This window comes from Hibiscus syriacus, unplaced genomic scaffold (genome assembly GCF_006381635.1).
Source record: "Hibiscus syriacus cultivar Baekdansim isolate YM2019G1 unplaced genomic scaffold, ASM638163v2 tig00116971_pilon, whole genome shotgun sequence".
NCBI lineage: Eukaryota > Viridiplantae > Streptophyta > Magnoliopsida > Malvales > Malvaceae > Hibiscus > Hibiscus syriacus.
Window position 1 is genome coordinate 3764063 of NW_024063495.1, and position 9436 is coordinate 3773498.

Sequence of the window (9436 nt, forward strand, 5' to 3'; positions counted from 1 at the left end):
TTCATATGCATATTTTTAATTATTTTCTTTTTTGGATTTTATTTAAGTTATAGGCTGATTAGTTGGATTATATAGTGTTACGTGTTCTATAGTAGTAATATATATGAATATATATATTATTATGAGTACATATAAATAATATAATACTAATATATATAAATATAAATAAATAAATACTAACTACTACTTTATTTGTTTTGTTACAGTCCAAATTACAACCAGCTGGATCAAAGTGGCCCAAAAATCAGAATAATCAGGCTTGGATGTTCAAGCCCATTTGAAGAGGCCCTAAACCCGTTAGGGTTTTCCCTTGAGAGGTTCCCAGTGCCGCACGCCATGGACCATTGGATCTGTTTGTCATCCAATGGTCCAGATCGAAGGACCACTAGGGTTTTGCCCTATGCCCAGCGCCGTCGAAGCCTACACTTTTGGATCTTATGAGATCCAACAACTCTCAATGATCACAAAGTACCAAGACAGCACCCACCATGCATTCCTCGGGACAGCACGAAGCCATGCCTGTCGACCATCCATCAAAACCGAGGTCACCGCCATCTTTGCCCGTGCTCACCATGTCCGAGCCGGTATCCTGCCCACCAAATAAACAGAACACGAGGAAGCAAAAACGAGGATTTTGACTAAAAATAACGGGAAATGAAAAAGGGGAGGGCCATTATCAGTGAGAAAATATAAAAACGAACCAACAACCAAAGGAAAAGGGAATCAATAGTTATTACCCAACCAAAAAAAACAGTCCATCAAAAAAAAGAATAAACCATCAGTCCAAAAAAAACGAAGAGGAGAACTTACCTCTTGAATCCATGAGTTTTTGTTGCCTTTGCTAGGAACCCACAACCCGTGAGAAGGTGAACCCTTTATTTTTCATTATTTTCTAGTCATGCATGTCGATTTTAAGCCATGGATTTAGGGATTTGATGGGTTTTAATCTTGAGGGTTTGGTCAGAATCTAGGCCTTGGGGTTATGGTTTAGTGGATGAGAGGCTCGTTATCGGGGTAGTTTGGGAGGTGGCAGTTATGGTGGCTGCTATAGTTGGGGTTGTGGCGGTAGAGGGTTTCAAATAGGGTTGGGAAGAGCTGAGAGAAGCGGTAGGGGAGAGGTTTACTAAAAATGAAACTAGGTTAGAAATAAACCTAAGACACATAATATATTCAGTGTCCAAAATGGCGTCGTTTAGACCCTGCATCTAGGTGGGATAACCGCGCGCGAGCTCCCTGTATTTCTCGGTTGTTCTATTTTAATCCTCGCTTTGTTTTGTGTAACTTTCGAATTTGGCTCTCAATCTTTATGTTCGTTACATTTCAGTATGAGTTATGTTGTTTTAAGTTTTCATAACTTTATGTATTTGACTCTTAATCTTCAGAATGTTTCATTTTAATCCTTAATTGAAGGTTCCGGTGTACTCAATTTAGTTACTTTGTTTTATCCGCTTTTAAATCTAGTCCGATCTGTGCTTGTATAATTTTCGTAGTTTTAAGAATTAGACCCTTTATTTCTTGCATGTTCCTTCTTAGTCCCATACATATTTAGAGTTTATTTCAAAGTTAATCCTTCGTGTTGTTATTTTGCTTTGTTTCAATGGCATTATTGTTTATAGTATAATATTTATATTTTTATCTTAATAGTTATTTTCGTTTACAGAGCAAATTTTATCTAGTATTATTTAAGCCTTTGCAATAAGTATATTATTTTATTTATTTATTAGTTTGGTGTGCTATGTGTCATTTGTGTATCTAAGTTATGTTGGTGTATTACATATTAATATATATATGGGTTATAATATATGGTTGAAAGATATTTCTCTATGTATATAATTCTGGCATTAAAATATTATTGTATGATAATTATTTGGTAATTAGGGGTTATAATATTTTTATTTAATTTTCCGCATGACATCTTTTTTGCATATTATGTATGATAGCCTCATGTATATAACTCGACTTATTTACATAATTTAATTAAGGGTAATGTCCTTTTAATTTAAAATTGCTGAAAGGGGGTTGTCTTAACTGATTAGATATCCGCTTTTGATGATTTTAAATTAAAAGTATATCTCATTATTGACATTTTTTTTAAAAAATTGATCTATCATTTTAAAATTTGGGAACAGAAGAAAAAGAAATATTCGGCTATTTAAATTTATCGAGAAAAGATAGTTAGAACTTATCTAAGATATGGTCTCGATATTTGTAAATAATCGAATATTCTTTATCTTTCTAAAGGCTTGGTAATTTTAACTTAATCAATCTTGTCACTTTTGAATAATGTAAAATTCATGTATTGTTGTTTTGTCGGGGATCTTAAACCAAATTAAACTCGAATTTGTAAATTTCATTGCAAAGATATTAATTAATCGATGAGGTACCAACTTAGGGCGCTGTGGGGGTGCTAATCCTTCCCCACGCGTAACTGACTCCCGAACTCATTTTCTGGTAACGTAAACCTAAATTTGTTGTTTTAATTAAAATTAATTTTTATTTAAAATGACAAAACATTTTTGGGTGTCCAATCACACCCTAATCAAAGATTGGTGGCGACTCTTTCAACCTGTGTTTTTATCGTGAATGAATTCTCAACCTTTCGAAACGAGAGGTTTTCTAAAATCATATTGTTTTTATTTAAAAAATCAATCGTAAAATGGATAATTAAAAATGACGTGGCTTTTCAAAATCTCGCTTCCCCACTTCAAAAATCGTTTCAACAGCTTGGCGACTCTGCTAGAGACGTTTTTTTATAGAGTCAGGCCTACATTTGATTAATTGATCGTCTTTGCAATTGAAAATTATAAATTCGTTTTAATTTGGTTTTTGATCCCCTGTTTGGTTTTAATATCGTTGTTTGTAATTTGATCAACAAATAAATAGTTGTATTGATCTGTTTGTTAATGGTTTCAGATTAATTATGTGTTTAAAGAGGATTGATTTTTAAGTATTTTGTGACTGTATTGTTGTATTTTCGCTTTTCCTCACATACTGTACAGTTGCATTTACATAACATGAGCTAAAACCCTGCTCTGTCCTATTTAAGTAGGAGTGAGAGACTACTCCCTCGTGTGATTTTCACCTCCGCATGGGATAGTGAATCGCTCCTGGAGCTCACGCCTTATGGTCCTCGTGATGGTAATCACCTCCGCATGGACATAAGGAGGTGTGTTCCCTCGAAATTGAACTCGATCCCAAAAGCCTGTGATGGGCTAGGATTGAGGGTTCGACAGCCCAAGGGAGCACCGACAAGGAAAATTTGAGAACCTATTACTTTAGAACCGAACCCAGCATATAGTAAACATAGAGCCAGAATTTAGGTCGAACCTAACCCGAACTTTAAGAGTCCCGTGAGGAGTGTACACAAGGAAAAGCTTTTTAGGTCATTTATTTTCGTTTTTATGAATAAGTGCATGCGAACTAGAGATCATGTGGTTAAGTTGAATTAGATATCATGCAGTTAGGTTTTTTTTTCGTGAATAACAAAGCATGGGGGTAGATATCATGTTGGGTAGGATCTACTAAATATGATTGGGTAGTCAGCATGTGAGGGTAGGTTTCTTTGACAAGTTATTAGCTTTGATTAATTGAGTTGTGTTTACTAACTGATTTCCTTTTGTCTTTGTTTTAATTCTTTTTGTTTTGCATTGCACTATCCATTTCATGGTGTTGATTTGGGGGTCGATGTCCATATAGAAGGCCAGAATATGGAACGAAAGGTTCACAAAGAGGTTGCAGACAATGCAGATGTTCTGAGATGGTCGGAACAATCACAATTCACCAATGGAGACAGTTTGACGCCTGGGCACATATCAGAGTTATTTGACTACACTCACATCAATGTACGTCAGAATGTTTTGAATGAGCTAAGGGATATATGGGGAAGATGCGAAACAACCGACAAAGAGATGTTCTGTCAATTATATGGTGATATACCTTATCTTCTGGAGGTTCTAGTTGATCGGAATCTGTTTAGAGCCCTGTCACAGTTTTGGAATCCCGCTTATAACTACTTTACGTTTGGTAAAGTGGATCTGACGCCGACAATAGAGGAGTATCAAGCTTTAATCCGGTGTCCGAGAGCCCAAGTGGATAGAGTCTATACCAAGCCCCCAATCACTTCTTCATTCAAGAAGAAATTGTTATCGATAACTGGAATGAGTGAGGATTGGGTTGTTAAAAATATTAAGAAGAAAGGAGACGGTGAGTGCTTTCCTTGGTCCGCTCTGAAAGAGATAATCAATCGTCATCCTGATCAGAGAAAGAAGCTTGACATGCTGGCTTTAGGACTTTATGGGCTCGTTATCTTCCCAAAGGTGCTAGGGTACGTAGACATATCGGTTGTTGACCTGTTCGAAAGATTAGACAAGCATATAGACCCTGTTACCGCCATCCTAGCGGAGACGTTTCGTTCTTTGAGTTCTTGCAGGTGAGAAGGAGAATGGCGCTTTATAGGATGTGCACCCCTGTTGCTAGTATGGATCCTCAGCCATTTCAAGTACGTCGAAAGGGCACCAGGTCGTGTGTTTCTAGATGGGTTTTCACCTTTGAAAGATTTCCTTTCAAAAGATTGGCCTGGAGGCTTTACCGAAGAAAAATGAATGGTTATCTTCAAAAATATCAGAGATGGTGATGTTTTATGGCGAGATTCTTGGAATGTCACCTCAGACATACTTTACAGGTGTGGAGAACGGGGTTGGGTCTCTTTACCGGGTATATGGGGCTCTGTTGGATATGCGCCTCTGCTAGTTTCCAGACAATATGGGTCAAGACAATTCATTCCTTTTACACATGACTTGTCAAGATCAGATTTTGCGTTTAAGGGAGATCAGTACAAGAGCAGAGTCAAAGGGGTAGCTGAAGCCTGAAAGAAAACTCATCGGGTAAACCTGTTCACCTTTGATTTCGAACTATCACCAGAGTACGAGCAGTGGAGAAGTAATCGAGTAAACGACAATATCCCAATGGTGAATCCTGAAAATATTCAACCTATGGAAGAGCATTTGAGGATAGTGCCATCTCTATTAGAGTTAGCTAAGCGTGATTTTGAGGCAGAGAAAAGACAGTGGATAACTACGCTGCAAAAGCTAGAAGATGAGGTGTATCAGAAAGGGTTAGAGATCGATATCCAAAAAAGTAGAGCGGATTGAGCTGAAAAGGCAGAGAAGCAACTTTGGTTAGATTTTTGACGACCTTCAATCAACTTACCAGCGAATGGTGAAAGATGGAGCAGCCTCCAGTTCAAGCAAATCACATGTTGAGTGGAGGCGTGAAGTAGCTAGCTTGAAGAGAGCGGCCGGGGATAATTAAGAAGAGCTCAAGCAAACCAAGCATCAGGTCAAAAGTTTGTTAAAAGAAAAGAGTTGTTTAGAGCAACGATTACAAGAAGGTCAAGCCCAGAACGAGAAGTTGAAAGGAAAGATCTCCAGTTTAGAAGTTGTATTACGACAGTACCGGAGCCGAGAGGGTAGCTCGAGCCGTGGAGAAGTCGAAAATCTAAAGAGACGAGTAAGTGAGCTAGAAGCAATGGTTCAGGATTTCCAAAGACAATCAAGTGAGTTATCAATAGTCCCTTATGAAGGGGATGTTCAATGGCGGTTTCTATGGGAGTAAGCTCAAGCGAGAGTCAAACGAGGAGAGGAGGACCTTATTGTTTGTTACTTAGGACATGCTCGGGGGATCGCACAGTATTTGGTCGACCTATCTCAAGAAGCTGCTACTGTAGGCGAAGAACTGGATCCTGAGGCTGAAGAAAACCAGAAGATCATGGAATTGATAGCACTTGTGCATGAAATAGGAGAATCAGTGCAGATTTATCTGTGATATGTTTCAACCTTGTAATCGAACATCGTTTCTAATATAAAAAGTTATTCTAAGGAGTCGCTCCAGGATCAACACCTCGCATTTTGCTTATGCATCATTTTATTATTTTTGCAAAGCATTTCTATTTTTCTTGCACCGCACTTTATTCATTCATAATCATATATTTCATAATATAGACATTAATAAAAGAATTGTGTGATAGAGGAATTCTGAGACCTTCTAAGCATCCATACAACACGAGAAAGAGAGCAATGGAAGATAAGATTATTCAAATTGAAAAAACTCAGCTGGAGTTACAGGAGAATTTAAAGAAGATGCAAGAGGACCTGATCAGCGCTCAAAATGATATGCTCTCTAGGCTAGCAAATATGTTAGAGGGGAGAAATCCGGAGCATGGAAAGGCCCCTGAGCAAAGAACTGAAGAACCCCTTTATCCTCCGAGGTTTACCCCGGTGCAGTCTCATAATGGTTAAGGAACGTCCATCCCTACCAGAGTACACATAAATCCTGGCAGCGCTGCTGAGAATCTACAACCAGGATCTGGTTCAAATCCCAAGGAAAATCCGTATCACCCGGTCTCGGACCTTGATGAGGGAGAAAAGAAGAATGAAAACAAGCTATTACAAGAGCAATATAAACAATTAGCCAGTGAAGTCCAAGCTATGAAAGAAGACACCAGCCTGTACGGACTTGACGCTAAGGAATTGAGTCTAGTTCCTGATTTTATCCTGCCTCTCAAATTCAAGACTCCCGACTTCGAGAAATATGACGGTACCAAATGCCCTTCTGCCCACATTACGATGTTTTGCAGGAAAATGACTGGGTATATAGGGGATGATCAGCTACTGATCCACTGTTTTCAAGAAAGCTTGACTGGTTCAGCATTGCGGTGGTATAATCAACTAAGAAGAGCTGATGTTAAGTCGTGGAAAGACCTGGCCAAATCATTCCTTGACCAGTACAAACATGTGAAGGATGTTAGGCCAAATTGAATGGTGTTGCAAACAATGGAGAATAAGCATAATGAAATTTTTAGACAATATGCTCAGAGGTGGAGGGAGGTAGCAGTGCAAGTCCACCCACCGTTGGTAGAGGAGGAAACAAACATGCTTTTTGTTAATACTTTGAAGGCTCCGTTTTTCTCACACTTTATCAGTAATCCTTCTCAAAGTTTTGCTGATATAGTTACAGCGGGAGAAATGATTGAAATGGCGATCAAAAGTGGGAAGCTCGAAGAAGGAGAGTTCAGCAATAAGCCTCCGATGAGGAAGAAGGAAAACGAGGTGAGCAACGTAAGGCAATATGATTCCCATAATATCACAGTCTCTTGACCTCAGGGGACGACAATACCATCCCAAAATAATAGCAGGCAAGAGGCAAGGGATCCAATGAGAGAGAGGCCTCAATTTGATCCAATTCTGATGACCTATAAGGATTTATTTCATGAATTATACGAACAACATGTGGTCTCACCGTATCATATGCCACCTATACAACCCCCATATCCCAAATGGTACGACGCTAGTGTTAAATGTGAATACCATACGGGGAATCCTAGATATTCCATTGAAAATTGCACTGCGTTCAAAAGGGTCGTCCAAACATTGAGAAGGAGGAATGTCATCAATTTTGGTGACAGTGAACAACCGAATGTAGCCCGAAATCCGTTGCCCAACCATGCAGGGGTAGGGATCAATGCAGTTACTGAGGAAAAGGGAAGGAGGATTATAAAGAATGTTGGTGAGGTGGTATCACCTATGTCTTGGGTATGGAGCCAAATGGTTAAAGCGGGATTGTTGAAGCCCAATCTGTCAGGTGACCAATATAACAGTGAAGAGGTGTGCCACTACCATAATTGCACAGGACACAATATACAACAATGTCCTGATTTCTTAGAGCTAGTGCAAGAAATGATGGACAACAAAGAAATTAAATTTTTAAAGAAGTCGCTAAAGAAGAAGAAGCAGAAGTTTGCACTTCTGAGGGATCATCCAAAGGGGTCTACAGTGTTGGTCGTCCTCTCATCATTACCCCTAAGAATCGAGTGATTGAGAAGATAGCTCCAAAGGTGATTATTACACCTCCATCTCCGTTCCCATACAAAGATAATAAACAAGTACCTTGGAGATATACTTGTCAAATAGGAGAGGTGGCAAAGCAACAAGAAGAAATAGACGAAGTGGGACATATGACCAGGAGTGGTAGATGTTATTACAAAGAGCCGAAAAAGAAGACTGTTGCTGAGAAAGGAAAAAATATTGACTTGTAGATAAAAAAAGATGATCCCGTTGTTAATGAGCCGATATCGGAGAATGATATTCGATATAATTATTCGAATATCAAATATTAAATCCAAATCTAAAATGTCATTTTTAATCCTTACTCAAGTGTAAATTAAGTTTTAATATTAAAATAACTTCAAAACGATTTTACAAATATTTCGAACCATTTCAAAGCCAAAAATTCCAGATTGCTCAGAGGGAACCGATTCCCCCCAAGGGGGTACCGATTCCCCCTGATGGTTTGGCTCCAAGAATTCCAGTATGTTCGGAGGGAACCGATTCCCCCCACTATTCAACGGTCGAATTATTTGAATTTTACACTTATGGAACCAATTCCCCCCACGCTCCAAACTGTTTTATTAATTGATTTCACACTAAAACGGCTATATTATCTTCATTAATGATCCCCAACGTTCAGAGTGATTCAGGTGTATTTACAAGCTTATAAGCCATTGATCAAGAACAAGAAACATCAAGCAACTATAATCAAGAGAGAATCAAAGAGAAAACATTAAACCTCAAGTTTGAGCATTTCAAGCATATTTTTCATCCAATATTCATTTTGCTTTCAAGAACACTTATTGTGCTCAATTGTATTCATTCTTGAGTGTTATTTTTTTTGTTCTAGAATTGTGCAAACAATCTACCTTGTGAGGATTTCCTTATAAGTTTGCAAATTTGTATTGTTCTCTTTGGGAGAGAGTGTTCTCAAGAACTTGGGGTATAATTCTTGAGGGTTTGTAAGGTTACTCTTTGTCCTCAAAAGAAAGACAAATTAGTGAATTTGTGGAAAATCCTTAGTGTGGATAGCTAAGGTAGTGGATGTAGACTTTGGTTGAGAAGTCGAACCACTCTAAATCGCTGTGCAATTTCTTTCAATTTTCTGCAAAAGCTTCCACCAAAATTTTTATTGCTAATTTCTCAAGAACTTGGGGTATAATTCTTGAGGGTTTGTAAGGTTACTCTTTGTCCTCAAAAGAAAGACAAATTAGTGAATTTGTGGAAAATCCTTAGTGGATAGCTAAGGTAGTGGATGTAGACTTTGGTTGAGAAAGTCGAACCACTCTAAATCGCTGTGCAATTTCTTTCAATTTTCTGCAAAAGCTTCCACCAAAATTTTTATTGCTAATTCACCCCCTCTTGGCCGATTCCATTAATCGATTAACTCAACAATTGGCATCAGAACCTAACTCATTTGAAGGTTTAATCGCCTCTTGAGTCGATTCGGAAAGAGTTACATCGATAATCAAAGTCATCAATGGCCTCTACTTCAAACTTTGACTCTGGTCTCGATTCGATGCCCGTCAACAAGCCTCATTTCTTCAATGGGG